This window comes from Dermacentor andersoni, chromosome 11, assembly GCF_023375885.2.
Source record: "Dermacentor andersoni chromosome 11, qqDerAnde1_hic_scaffold, whole genome shotgun sequence".
In the NCBI taxonomy this organism is placed as follows: domain Eukaryota; kingdom Metazoa; phylum Arthropoda; class Arachnida; order Ixodida; family Ixodidae; genus Dermacentor; species Dermacentor andersoni.
In genome coordinates, this window is record NC_092824.1 from 107,225,066 (window position 1) to 107,241,006 (window position 15,941).

Below are 15,941 nucleotides of genomic sequence, written 5' to 3' on the forward strand. Positions count from 1 at the left end.
TAGAGATCACCTGGTGTTCGAAATTAATTCGGAATATTCCACTACGCCGTGCGTGATAACCGAATCGTGGTTTTGGAACGTTTAACACCAGAATCTAATTTAATTAGCCAACTTGTCAATGGTCCAGGGAACGCTATGACGCAGTACAAGTTTTGAAAACGCATACTGTGCTGCCTTGCACGACGGATTCTAATCTACAGCAAACTCTCCCACTGGTGTCAAAACAATTTGCGGTGCGCAACCGATGCCTGCGTAGCAAATGGACTGTACGGAATGGTTTTAGCAGAGGGAAAACTTGCGCGCGGGTAAATCGCATCGTGCAGGTCGCCCATGAGCGCGCTAAGGGTAGAATTGCCCTCGCTGCAAGTAAAAAACAAGGCGTCCGTAAGTATCTGAAAGCCAGAAGTCTGGGATAAAGCGAGATGGAGACAGTCTTCGGTAAAGCGAGAGGACACAGTGTGTCCACGAGCCAATTCCCAGTGACCTCGTCTCTCCGGAGGCCGAGGTAGTTGTACCCGAAGCGACCCACGTGGGATGTTGGTACCCAGGCGCGTGAAAAGAGGCAGCTCGATGTTGTGTGCTGCTTCGAGCATCACCGGAACTGTACTGTAATATCTCAAATTTCTGCAGGTGTGCCTGCTGTGGGATCCCCGAGCTGCATGCCGTATCAGTTTCGCTGCTCCACCATACGTCCTCCTGTAGCCAGGCCATCGGGAGGTGGGCAGCCTCGTTCTTCACGTTTCGCGGGCGGTTTGAGCGGTGCATTTACCCTCGGTGAAATAACTTCGTGCCAGTGACATTGTAATGCCTGCACAGTACAGGTGAGTCATGGCGTACTGAGCAGTAGGACATGGTCGCTATAAGGCGGAGATATGGCCGCAATGGATGGATGGAGGGTTGGATGTTATGAGCGACCCCTTTAGAACGCGACGGCGGGCTGCGCAGCCACGCTCTTGCTATTATACTGCCTATTGTCCAACCTAGGTTAAACAAGAAAAAAAAAACCCACGATGAATTCCCATAGCCAAATTTTCTAACCCCCATTGTGAGCTTTGATTTTGTACGTCTCCGTTTTTTGTCGTTTCCATACTTCCATCGATCTTCCAATCGCCTCTTACTAATCTCTATTGCGGCCATGTTTACTTTCCTCTTGCTCTCGCTGAACCCAAGGGCTTCAAGGAGGCCAGTGGTGCCTAAATCGACCGCTGGGCATATATCTTCACATTGTAATAAAACATGCTCCATCATTTCCCTAGCTTTACCGTAACAAAGCACATCCTCCTCCTTACGTCTCGCTTCATAGGTGTGTGTTCTAAGGCATCCTGATCTTACTTCGAAAAGTAATGAGCTTCCCTTTGATTGGTCATAAATAGTTTCTTTCCTGATTTCGGTTTTTCCTCTTAAACGCGTCGTATGAGGCGCCCCTAGTGGCAAAACTGGGTATGAAAGGCACGCAGGCATCGGTTTGCACTACGTCCGACAGTCGTGCAAGAAGACAAGCAGACAGCTCTGGCTGAAGGGGGGAGAGGCAAAGGAAGCATAGCCATAAAAGCATATTCTGACGCCATGGGACCTTCAAAATCCAGTCAAACATTGTACTAGTGCATTCGTAACTGCGGTCGTGTGCAGCTATACTATGGTACCTGTACCAATAGTAAGCACTCTGAAATGATATGGTGTCATGTTGAGTACGCGGAGGATTCAATTTACGCGAAGCCAGAGGTTGGTGTCATTTCTTTTTCTCGCCAAGGTCAGAGAGAAACGGCGAGAGTAAGTGGCCGGCACCAGACACGTACCCAAGTCTTTTCGGGGGCGTGCCCAACCCAACGTAACTTTTCTATGCAAATGAGGGGGGAGGGTACCTTTACTGGTACAAATGTGAATAACGCCCACCATTCGCCATAAAGACGCGTAAACCCGCAAAAGAGAAATGAAATGGGGTGTGTCTCACAGGTACGCCTTTGAGATAGACCTCTCCTTTTCTAGGCAAACAGGGAACCACATCAAATGGAATCGCGCAGGAAAGAAAAGTAAAGATTACTATAGTAGAATACAACTTAAAAAGACAGCAGTTGGCAGCCAAGGCCCACGGACCGCGCGGGGTTGTGTTACTCCGCCAGTCAATCACAGAAGCAAACAAAATCCTCGTCATGCGGCCTTTTCAAAATGGCGTCGCACTTGATACCTCCGAAGCGCCTGGTGTTCTTGAAGAGTCTTCATCGACGGAAGCAATGAGGTGTGCAACAGACATGGACAAAGTGTATGCAGTCTGAGCATTTCACTCTTCAAAAAGTCTACCTGCCATGGTTGCTTAGTGGCCATGATGTTGGGCTGCGAAGCACGAGGTCGTGGGATTGAATCCCGATCCCGGCCACGGCGGCCGCATTTTCGATGGCGGCGAAATGTGAAAACACCCATGTACTTAGATTTAGGTGCACGTTAAAGAAACCCAGGTGGCACAAATTTCCGGAGTCCACCACTACGGCATGCCTCATGATTTTGGCACGTAAAATTCCATAATTAAATCTTCAATAGTCTGAGCTACAGCTCATTTCACTGCTGAGCCCATTTTACTCATGAAACTTCACTGCCAACTGAAGTGCAACTTGACAATATACTGTATAGTTGCAGCGAAGCAAGCATCTTATTTAAATTCAATAAAGAATTAGGCATTCGCTATTCCACTATAGCAGGCGAGGGAAAACGTATAAATTTACGCGCTAATAATTTTATTTTCGTGGTTTCCACCTGATTTGGGTAAAAGGAAAAGTTTGTAGTACGAATTATTTGCAGCCTCGCGGATGTGCAGTGGCTGGCGGTTATGAGGGCGTGATCGGGGCTTCATTGCAGATTTGAGTTGCATTCGACTATAGCAGTTTCTTTAATTATCTCTGGAAGAATTAGAGGAATATATATTTGCAGAACAATCAGTTCTTTTGGGTCGCTCGTTTACAGCTCTACCAGGCTAAGTACCACAACCGACTCGTATTATTTGTGAAGTTACGTAACCATGCGTGGCTGCCAGTCCCGCACCACCGCGTAGAGCGCAGGACGCTGTGGTTCTAGACGTACTGTGCCCAACGCGGAAGGTTAGAAAAAACATCTATAAGTAAGCAGAGCAGAAAAGTGGCTACGCCAGGGGGCTCGGCTGATAACTAGAAGCGTCATTAAAAATACGGAATTTTTCTCCACTTCCGGTGGCGTTTTCTCTACTTCCTTTTCAAATAAAAAGATGCTGATCCATATATTTTCATAAACAAGGCTTAAATTTATTATTCCCTTTTCCTTCCTATTGGCTGATATTACATCTAGAGGGACTAAATTGAGATGTTACACATGAATCTAAAACATTCAGTAATATGGAAACAGCTTTTGCAGGAACCTTGTACAGAACGTAAAAAATTCACGTAAAATATAAATTGACATGTCGGATTTGTCCGCTTCGAATGATCTAATGGATGTCGTTTACAGAACCGCGGTATCTGTTTTTGGTGCAGAGCTACTAATTTATAAACTTCGTGCGTCAATTTTCTTTTTTCGAGCTTTCGAATTTTTGAAAATATTTTTCACTATGTTCAGGCCATAAATTGAAATTCCATTTCCGACAGTCACTAGAATTTAACTTTCTCTCTGAAATGCAACAAATTTCAATAAAATTGGTGTAGGGGTTATCTGTGAAAAGCGTTTTTGCGTTTTACATGTACTTGAGTAGGCCGCGTCGGAGTTGGGCTAGAGCTAAAGCTTCCTCTTGAGGGTTATTGCAGGGTTTTATGAGGGACGCTATTTTGCATTATTTTATTTTCGACCTTATCTAATTCATATCGCGGGTATATGGTTCTGAGGATCTGCCACCGTCGCGGCGAACCGTCGTTCGAGGAAGTAATGAAGGAAAAGGACAAGTTATGCGCAACTGGAGTTTTGTCCGCCCGCAACTCCTTTCTCGCGCATACAGACCAACTGACTACGAACCTAATCCCTTTCCTGGTGCCTGGACCAGTCTAAACAAATAAGGTTGAACTCACGAAGCAACAGCAATACGCGTGTCCATTGAATAGACGCTGACAACTGAATGCATTTCGAGTTAATCGCGCGGGCACCGAATCTATGAGAAAACTGGCCTTAACACCCCAGGAGATGCCGATAACTAGCGCCATCCAAAAGGAATAAAAAAGGCAGCAAAATGTTGGCCGCCAAATAGTTGTCAAGTCTCAACATTGATTTGACGGCGCTGTAGGAATGTGTGTGAGGAGTGGTGGCGTGGGTGGTGAGGAAGATGGGGGGGTATGCTGCTTAATTTCGGAGCAAAGGGCGCCCCCCCCCCCCCCCCCCCCCGAGTACGTACCTGGCTGACACAATAGCGCACACATTGACCGGAGCAGAACGCGGCGATTGAAGCCAGCGGATATTCCGTGTAAGATTCAAAGTTTGAAGAACGTCTTCTTGCGGACTACGAACATTGCTGATAGTCTGAAAGCGTCGATGAATTGTACGAAGAGCAGCGTTTATGACAGGCGATAACGATTTCAGAAACGACGGCCGCGCTGGTAGAAAAATGATGAGGCGTATGGCTATATGCAGGTTAACTCTCTGCTCGGTCGCCTAGGAAACGGCTCCTCATGCGCCATGCCGTGTGAGAGTGGCAGAATGCTGTCGGGGCCTGGCTGCGGTCGACGTGGCGGCAAGTGCGGTAAGTGGCACGGATATTTTTTGTTCTAATAAGCTGAAAATTGTGTTCGCGAGCACGTGCAAATTAATGCACTAAGAGAGATTTAATTGTGCTGAGAAATGCCAAAAATAATTGTGGTTTGACGTGCGCAAACTATGATTTGATCATTAGGCGCTCTGTAGTGGGTGACTGCGGATTCATTTTGACCATCTGGGGTTCTTTAACGTGCACTTAAATTTAAGTACACGGGCGTTTCTACATTTTGACCTCATCGAAATGCGGCCGCCGTGGCCGGGATTTGATGCCGCGACTACATTCTCGGCAGCGCAAAACTAAAGCCACTAAGCAACCACGGCGGTTAGAAATGGCGAAAAAATAATTTTCGCTACTGATCTTGGTAAAAACATTTCCTGACCAGAGTTTCTCGACGATGTCAAGTTCAAGTGTATCATAGCGTAGAGCAGTTTGATCCCTTATTACAGCGATGCTCTAGTCTGCGGCAATGCTGTTAACATTCACACTAGCAAAGTATTGCTTGTACAAACAGCCTTTCGTCAGCCAAGTACCTCAGCGGCTTATAGCATTATAGACGAAGTTAGCGTCGCACAAAAAAAGCGAAAATACACTTTTAGGCCGTGCAAATTTAGTATGGGCTAAGCTTCATAATAAGCACGATAAAGGTGGCATTAAAATGTTTCTAGACCCAGCACATCGGCCCCTGGATCCGCTCATGCTTAATGCACATTTCGTCTTTTCGGAGCGCTCCAGAGGTAGTCACTTTGTTCGGGTGGTCGAAAAAGGTCGCTCTGAGTACATTCGGTTCATCTGCTGTAGGGCATGAACAACTCCCGAAACGGCTTGAAGCGTCCAATGTATTTGACGATTGCCGATCTTGCTCGCCGTCATTGTTGTCAGATCAGTGTTGCTTTAATTTCTTCCTTCGCAAGAAACGGTTTGGTTCTTTCATTCTTAGAGGGCACGAAACTCGGGCAAGATGGTAGGGACTTTATTAATTATATTCTATAGTGTTTCTGCTTGTTCACCATTACAGTGTGCCAATTTGTATGCATGTATGTATGGTTTGTTTCCACAAAAGCACAGTATTGCAGAGGGAAAGTGGGAAATAAAGCTGCTCGTAGCAGCTTGACCGGCCCCAATATAGTGTACACTCTAAAAATTTTAGTGTTTGTTTATCCAATGGGTGACACCCTTGCGATCAAGGGTTTTAAAAAAAAATTGAAGGGGCAGCACGTTGCACAGAAAAGTATTCTCTGCAGCTGTTTATCAACGTCGCGTTCCCTATGCCACCACCCTCCTTCCTCTTCGCATGCTATCGTCTTTCGTATTCCCCCAAACCCCTTCTCCAGTGTAGAGTAGAAGGCTGGTGGCGCCATACTCAGGCCGACCTCTCTTCCTTTCTGCCAATAGAAATTATCTATGTATAGCACAGGATAACGAGCTTCATCTAGGTGTGCGACGAGAAAAAGCTGGTTGATACTGTACAATAATGACACCCTTGGCACCAACAAAATATTCGACAGGACAATTTGACAGCGAAAGCTTCGAATGTTTTCTCGATGAGCGGTTCGTGTTGTTTGTCACAGCTGTCATCATTCTTGCCAGAAAAAGTCGGAAAACAGGATACCTTCATTCGTCCATACCAACGATTTGGTCTTGCTCCTTAAACGTGAACGTTTTAGCCATGGCACAACCGAACACCCTTTGTAAACCCATAAAGCGGAGCATTTTTAGTCTTTATCCCCAGCAAACATTTTATTCCTCTTCGGGAAAGTGTAATTGTAGGAAATACAGTATTAGTAAATGCAAGTCAGCTCTCATCACCGTCGATATAAGTGCCCAGTTATCGTTGCTTTCAGTAGTTTTTAAACTTTCGTTCGTGAATTTTTGTACAGTTTTATCTCGCGGACGGTGACCGTGATCAGATGCCAACAAATGCACCACTGCGTTCCCGACCTAATGCAGCTGCCTCTATGTAATTGTCTTCGCCGTTCATGAACAAATTTCTATTTGAGGCTATTCATGCAACCGATTCAACTAATTAGAATATACATAAGTAAATACCTATCGAGAAGTTAGCTATCAAGAAAGGGATGAAACAAGGAGACTTAATCTCTCCAACAATATTCACTGCATGCTTAGAATTATTCAAGCTATTAAACTAGAAAGGCTTAGGAGTGATGATCAACGGCGACAATCTCAGAAACTTTAGGTTTGTAGATGACATTGTCTTCTTGAGCAACACTGGGGACGAGTTACAACCTTAACGACGAGGACGACCTTAACCGAGAAAGTGTAAGAGTGCGGTGTAAGATTAATATGCAGACGACAAAGGTAATGTTGAATAGCCTGGCAAGTGAAGAAATAAGGTAAAACTCTTGCTTGGTCTAGTTGGTTCATGCTTGAATTAGTAAAGGGCAAGGCGCAGAAGACCAGGACTCAAGAAGCTCGGCTTGCCAGTCTCGAGTGGCGCCGGTCCTGTCGTTTGTGTTCTTCTTGAACCTGGTCATCTGCGCCTTGCCTTTACTAATTCAAGAATTAAGGACCGCTGTACAGCCTCTAGAGTTTGAAGGAGTACGTTTACCTAGGTCAACTAATCACAGGGGAGTCTGTTCACGAGAAGGAAATTCATAGAATAAAAATGAGTTGCGGCACATACAGAATACATTACCAAATGCTGCCATCGAGCTTACCACTTAAATAGAAAGGAAAAGTGTTCAACCATTGCATTCTGCCTGGGCTAACATATGGGACAGGAACAAAGAAGCTCAAGAGCAACTTAATTACCGCGCAAAGAGCGATAGAACGAAAAATGTTAGATGTAGCGTTAAGAGACGGGAAGAGAGCGGTGCGGATTAGTGAACAAACGAGGATAGCCGATATTCTAGTTGACATTAGGAGAACAAAATTCACGCAGAAACTACTCTGGACGTTGTATAAGTATGCGTAAGCATTGTACCACTCGCTCATCTTCACACAGAGCATTGTAATTATCAATGTTATGAAACTTGATCCGAAAAGTATAAACCCTTGTCAACCCTCATCGGTCATCAGTCTTATCGAACTTGATCCGACATTTATCAACTAATATTGGTCCATATCAACCTGGGTATCCAACGAAGCTGTTGCAAAACCACATACATTTGCTGAGGGGGGTACCCAATATTTTAGTTATGGTTCGTATGCTTGTTTTTTCATCATCATCATCAGTCGTTCTTATGTCCACTGCAGGACGAAGGCCTTTTCCCGCGATCGCCAATTACCCTTGTCCTGCGCCAACCGATTCGAACCAGAACCAGTTTCATCGCTCCACATAGTCTTCTGCCGGCCTCGACTACGTTTCCCTTCTCTTGGTACCGATTCTGTAACCCGAATTGTCCAACGGCTATCTAACCGGCGCATTACATGACCTGCCCAGCTCCATGTTTTTCTCTTAATGTCAATAAGCATATCTGCTATACCTGTTTGCTCCCTGATCCAAACCACTATCTTTTTTTCTCTTAACGTTATGCCTAGCAATATTCGTTCCATCGCTCCTTGCGCAGTCCTTGTTCTCAGGCTTTTTTGTCAACTTCCATGTTCCTGCCCCATGTGTTAGCACCGGTAGAATGCATTTGTTGTTTACCTTTCTTTTCAATGATAGTGGTAAGCTTCCAGTCAGGCGCTGACAATGTCTACCGTATGCGATCCAACCCATTTTTATTCTTCTATAAATTTCCTTCTCATGATCATGGTTCCCTGTCATTAATGCAGCTAGGTAAAAGTACTCCTTCACAGACTCTAGAGGCTGACTGGCGATCTTGAACTTCTGTTCCCTTGCCCGGCTATTCGGCTATTCATGGTTATCTTTGTCTTCTGCATATTAGTCTTGCACCCCACTCTTACACTCTCTCTGTTAAGGTCCTCAATCATTTGTTGTAACTCGTCTGCATTGTTGCTGAATCGAACAATGTCATCGGCAAATCGAAGGTTGCTGAGATATTCGCCGTCGATCTTTACTCCTAAGCCTTCCCAGTTTAATAGCTTGAATACTTCCAAGCACGCAGTGAATAGCATTGGAGAGATTGGGTCTCATTGTCTGACCCCTTTCTTTATAGGTATCGTCCTGCTTTTATTGGGTAGAATGAAGGCAGCTGTGAAACCTCTGCAGATATTCTCCAAGGTATTTACGCAAGCGGTCTGTAATCCTTGATACGTAATGCCTGTATGACTGCTGGTATCTCTACTAAACCAAATGCTTTTCGTAATGTATGAAAGCCACAGAGAGAGAGGCTTATTGTACTCTGCGGATTTCTCGATAAACTGATTCACATGGATGTGATCCATTGTAGAGTATTCCTTCCTGAAGCCAGCCTGTTCCCTTGGTTGACCAAAATCCAGTGTTGTCTTTATTTTATTGGAAATTATTTTCGTAAATATTTTTATAATACCGGGAGTAAGCTAATAGGCCTACAATTTTCCAGTTCTTCAATGTCTCCTTCTTTGTGGATTAGTATGTTTCCATTTTTCAAGTTTGTTGAAACCCTTGCATTTGATAGACATTTCGTATAGAGAGCCGCCAGTTTTTCAAGCATTACGTCTCTTCCATCTTCGATTAAATCGACTGTTATTCCATCTTCTCCTGCCGCTTTTCCCCGCTTCATGTCTTGCAAGGCCCTTCTGAGCTCTACACTAGTCATTGAAGTTCCTGTGTCCTGTTCATTACTATTTGTAATGGAGGTGTCCCGACTCCTCTGGGTACTGTACAGGTCAGTATAGAATTATTCCGCTGCTTTTACTATACCTTCAGGATTGCTGATATTACCCTGCTTATCTTTCAGTGCATGCATCTTGGTTTGTCCTTTGCCAAGTTTCCTTCTCATTGATTTCCATTTCTTTACGGCTTCTTCAGTCTTTCTCACGTTATAGTCTTTAATATCACTTATTTTTGTTTTGTTGATCAGTTTTGACAGTTCCACGAATTCTATCTTATCTCTTGAGTTGGGCACTTTCATTCTTTGTCGTTTCTTTATTAGGCCTTTTGCTACTTCGGAGAGCTTGCCTACTGGTTGTCTTGCTACCTTGCCTCCAACTTCAATTGCTGCCTCCGAAGCCAGCCTAGTTACGGTTTCATTCATCATGTCTATGTCATGTTCATCTCTCTGCTCTAAGGCTGCATATTTGTTTGGAAGTACCAGCTTGAATTTCTCTGCTTTTACCTTTACTGCCTCTAGGTTGACCTGTTTCTTCTTGACCAATTTTCTTTCTCTCTTCAGATTGAGGTGAATGCTAGCCCTCACTAACTTATGATCACTGCAATTTACCCTACCTATCACTTCTGCATCCTGCACTATGCTGGGATCAGCAGAAAGTATGAAATCACTTTCATTTCTTCTTTCACCATTAGGGCTTTTCCAGGTACACTGTTTCTACGCTTCCTGAAAAAGGTGTTTATTAGTGGAAGCTTGTTCCTTTCTGCAATTTCTACCAGCATCGCTTCTCTAGCGTTTCTAGTATCGACGCCGTAGCTGCCAACTGCTTGTTCACCAACCTCCTTTATCCCCAATTTTGCATTGAAGTCACCCATTACTACAGTTTACTGAGTTTGCACTTTTCTCATTGCTAATTCAACATCTTCATAAAACCGACCTAGTTCATCATTGTGACTGGATGTAGGCGCTTAGGCTTGTACTACCTTTAATCGATACCTCTTATTAAGCTCCATTACGACTACAGCTACCTTCTCATTAATGCTGTAGAATTCGTCAATGTTGCCAGCTATGTCCTTATGGATTAGGAATCCTACCCCGTATTGCTTCTTACCTGGGAGACCTCTATAGCAGAGGACATGGCCGTTACTCGGCGATGTATAAGCCTCACCAGTTCTTCAAATCTCCCTATGGCCGATTATATCCCAATGTCTGATAGTTCCTCAGAGTCCTGCTAAGCTAGCCTCACTCGACAGAGTTCTGCTGTTAAAGGTTGACAAGGTCAATTTCCATAAGCGGCCTGTCCGGAGCCAGAGATTCTTAGCACCCTCTGCTGCGTTACAGGTCTGACCGCCTCCTTGGTCAGATGCTCTGCAGCTGCTGGGGACGGCCGGCCATGGTTTAATTGTAGGAATCATGTTCTTTATTGAAACGTATGGGTGGATGTTCCGTGTTGTATAGGTGATTTCAATGGATGTATGCAATGTTTGCTTCACTTTTATGAGCGCTTGTAGTGGCTGCCTTACGTGGTATAAGCCATTGCATTTCTTCCTTCCTTACGGGGTTATGAGCCATTGCTTTCGGATTGAGTCTGCAGTGTTAAGTGATTTTTTGGTATGTTGTCACTGATCTCTTCTGTGTCTTCCGGTGCCTCGTCGATAAGTTCCCGGGCCTTGTAGTGGGCAAGTTCGTTGCTCTCCAGAGAGGCGTGAGCGGGTGTCGGCATTATTTGAACATTTTTCTAGTACCGTGCTGTTCTTATGCGTAGAGTCGTTGGTGCCACCCAGCCCGACGTAAAGCTGCTGCACATTTCTGTAGAATCAGTTATAATGGATGTTGCCGTAGTCTGTGTTGGGGCTAATGCCACGCTTAGTTCCTCTCCTTCATGTGTTGTTGCACATGGCATGGTGGCGTTGACGAGGAGATCCGTCTCTGTCGGCACCACGACCGGTTTGGCTCTTTCCCGCGGTATGCGGCTGCGTCTGTATGGCCTAGCTCGTGTCGAAACCCGCAAGTCCGGCCCAGTGCCTTGGCTCTTGCTTCACGCCACCCTTGGTGGCAGGCAGGGTATATATTTTCCCATTAGTGATGGATCATGCCGTGACGTCCACAATCTTCTGGGCGTAGTCTGGGTGGTATAGCATTTGTAAGGGAGTTCCACTTGATTTGCTTAAGAACGTTCCTCCTTGTTTGGGTCGTAGTCAGACGCATTTTCTGACTGGAGAAGTGGCCTTCTATTAAGTCTTCAACCGTGTTATGGAGACCAATACGCAGAATGCTCTCTGCGGTCGTGCTCATAGGGATGCCATGTGCTTGCTTTGTAGTTTTTCGAAAGAGTGTGTTTAGTTTGTCTTAGTTTTCGTCAGTACCACGTACGGCGCTGCATACGTCACCCTAGCCAGGATGAAGGCTCGAACGAGGTGGATGGGTTCGTTCTCTTTCATGCCTCGGTGTTTGTTTGTTATTGTACGAATCATCAGTAAGACCAACTGCTTTTCCTAGTGAGGTGTGGGATCATCTGGTCGCATTTTGCGTTAGCTTGTATGAGGAGTCCAAGGATATTGAGGGTTTTGGAGGGCTTTATAACCTGTCCCTCTAGGATGATCTGCATGCTATCTTCATCCTTCTGTGTGCGACGCCGCCGGACCACAAAAAGCTCTCACTTCTGATGCGAGCAGACAAGTCCGATCTCTTCTGCATATTGGTTTACCGTGTCCGCTGCCATTTGCAGGGTGTCTTGCACGCCGCCTAGCGAGTCCGCACCCGTCTATAGGGTCACATCATCTGCTTATAGTGCGTGGCGTAGGTTCGATATGCCCCCCAGCCGCCCCGGGAGCCCCAGGAGCGCAATGATGAAGAGAATCGCGGAACGAACCGAGCCCTGGGGAGTGCCTTTGCTTTCGAGTGCGATGGTGACAGGCTATATCCCCGATCTTGGTGATGGCTGTGCGGTGAGATAGAATATCAGCAACGTAATTGTGTGTTCCCTTCCCGCATCCTGTGTTGCAGATTCCGTAGGATAGCCTCGTTTGCTACTTTGTCAAATGACCCTTCAGGTGTATCCATGAATGTATGCACTGTACGCTTCTCCTTGCGCTTGTAGCCTCTGCCTTACGTGGGTATGAGCCATTGCATTCGTCTGACGTGACGGACGTACAGGATTATCGTTGTTGGCATCGAAATATTTACGCATATAAAGAAGGAGCTGGGAAGGCCATGTAATGCGTAGGGTAGATAACTGGTGGATGATTAGAATCACAGAATTGGTGCCATGGGAAGGGAAGCACAGTCGAGTGCGGCAGGGAACTAGGTGGGTTGATGAAATGACGAAATTTGCAAGTGCAAGTTAGAATCGGCTAGTGTAAGACAGGGATAATTCGCGATCGTGGGTAGAGGCCCTTGTCCTGCAGTGAACATAAAAAAATATACGTATTCCCACATGAAAAAAGAACGCACTCAAAAAGACTAATGGGAAGTTTTAGGAAGATAGAATAAATTGCGCCACAAATAAAAATAAATACCAGTGACAATACAGTAATGTAGCACAGTATGTGGAACATGAACTGCACAATTAAACCACAAAGTGCGTGCGAAAAGACCAATTCAGTGGTAAGATAACCAAAAATGTTTTCCCTTAAATCTAAATTTTTTAGGTATTACCAAAATGGACTGTAGCCGATTCCACTCGGATGACGTTTCGGAATTGAAGGAATTATGATGCCAAAATATCCGGCGCTGAGGGTGGAGGAGGTGTGGATCCCGAACTTGCGTGCTTAATATTTGGCTGATGAAAGGGGCGCCGGTGTAATAATGAATGTCTGTCACTACCATGTTCATGATGCATATTTTGAGAACAAAAGTATAACTGTATTGGTATGCTCCCCAGCCGCCCTGGGAGACCCAAGAGCGCGATGCTAATGAAAAGCGGGTAGTGAACAGGGCTTTTCTGCGTAATGAAAGGGATGCGAGCGAGAACTTGTTTGTGATTAGTGTTACTCTGGATGAATGCTTGATCGTAAAAAATGAAACGTGCTGCACGTTTTGAACAGCTCTAGCATCAGAGTTTTGGTATGAGGGTACCATATCGATGGCGCGTTGTCATATTTCCTTCTATGTATTCCAGTATGCGGTTTGTGTTAGCCATGATGAAAGTGACATGCGTGTTTCAGGCGAGATCGCTTGTTGGATGAACGCCTAGATACTCACTGAAAAGACGACGTTAACCAAAACAACCGTGTATCGTTAATGCTGTACGCATGGGGGAATGGGGCACTGTGGCGGGAGAATTGTTCAGCATTTTTGAAACATTCGAAGCCATTTTGCATTGCAAGCACCAGTGAGAGAGCGTTAATATCTGCTTGCAGAAACATCACGCCGTCAGCGTTCTTTATTGTCGATACAGGACGCAATCGTGCAAAAAAGCTCGATAGCCGACGTTAGGTTAAAGAGCCCCATCGCGTCGAAATAATGCCGCCCCCCCCCTTCCCCATTACCGTGTGCCTCGTGATCATATCTTGGTTTCGGTACGTAAAATTCCGAATTTAATTTAAATGTTAAGCGTGCTCAGAAACCTGGTATGTAAAAAAAAAAAAGGCCGTGGCGTCCAGTGGAAGGAAAATGGGAGCGCGAGACAGTCGATGAACAAGTGCCATAGCGCCAACTTCAAATGATGGTGCTACGATTACTGTACATTGCGAGGCTTAGCTATGGCCGAAAACAGCCTGGATTCTTTTTCCCAACGTCTGTGTAGTGGTGAATTCAAATTTTTGGACCGTCTGCAGTGAAGCCGATGAATAACCTCCATGAACGGCACCACGCTGTTCGCCGCGTACTCGCTGTTCTCACGCATGTACTTTCACGCATACATCCGTATTTGCATTTTCTTTACGTCAAGTTGTTCACAAGCCGGTATCGAGAGCCAGCGAATAAAGTCAAGCGTAATTAACCACTGCTGCTGAATGTGCATGCATGCAAGGCGTGGCTTACTTAAATTGAGGGATATTACGCGATAGCCATCCATACCGCCTCGGCATGGAAACATCTATGAAGCCATGGTAGCGTGTGTAAGCGCGCTTGAACGAGGACGTAGAAACAGATATACAGAGGCAGCGAATAAGCCCTGTCTCTGTGTATCTGTTTCTTTCTACGTCCTCGTTCAGTCGCGCTTATACTCTCTGCCAGGGATTTTAACCAACTAGCCCTCCAACGTGTTTTAACCAAGATCACTACGAAGCATTACGCCGATGTCAATACTCCATTGTTGTTTGCTGCTGCTGTCATACCCACTGACCAAAGTTGGTGATAAAAAAAGCATAAATGAAGATCGCACATAACCAGCGGCCCCTGGTGCACATGCCTAAATTGCCGTCGAAGAGGTTAATTGTTTAAGAGCGGCACGTACCCATGGAGTGGCACATATGTACAGTGGAACATACCCAAGTTGTCATTAAAAATTCCATAAAAGGCCGGCACGTACCCGTGAGAGCGGGCCACATACTAAACCTCACTACTTTCTGTGTTGGCCCACATATTTAGTCCGAACTGTGTTCGGGATCGGCCATCGGAAACGGCCAGACGCCGGTTACAGAAAGCTGGTTTGAAGTCAAGAATGCTTCGCACTAAAAACGGCAGTCGAAGACAACATAATTTATTCACCCATTCTCATTTGCCCTACTGCTTCTTGATCTGGGGCACCAGAAGCCAAGTTAGGCAGGCTAACAGTCCTTCAAAAACAAGCTGTCCACCACGTGAAAAACCTCGCATGGCTCGATCACACAGCACAGGCCTTCTCAAAAAATTGCATACTAAATGTTGATCAGCTATATAACCTCAATCTACATACTTGGCGAAACACAGAAGAAATGAGTCTGAATTTGTAGACACAACTAACAACGAGCAATGCAAACTAAGATAAAGCCAATTTCGAGTTTCTTTCTGTAGAACCAAATATGGAACTCAACAAAATAAGTACCTAATACCTACCTTTTTAAATCAACAGCTGCAAGAAAATTCTAATTATTGTGGGAGAATGTGTGTCAGCGTCTCCTTTCGCAAATGTTTTTAATTCTTATTTGTCGTGCCATACATCTGCATAGAATACGGACTTCAATCACCATGTCGTTTACGATGTATGTAAAAAAATGATTTTGTTGTGTGTGCTATTAATTGTCGCTAATCTTGCTGTACCAGGTTCTTTTCCCGTACAATGCATCCACTATTTGTTTAATTTCTTAAAGCAGGTTCACGCCACTGCTGAACAATGCACGGCTGCTAGGACTATTGTCAGGCAATGTTTTCTGCCTTTAGCCGTATGTTCTCCTGACCTGTAATTATACGGAAACAATAAATGCAATGTCTTCCTTGACGAGTAACCACCACTTTTCCGTATCAGGCATATATGTCTTTTTATATTGTTTCTAGTCTCTTGCGTGAGTCAGTCCATGAGATAGTGCAATATGAATACAAGTGCCACTGGGTATTCGCCACAAGTTATGTTCCCTTGGTGTTAATGGGTATGTGACGACATTGCGCATGGGCTGCTGTAGTTGTTGGGGTTGTGCCACTGAGTG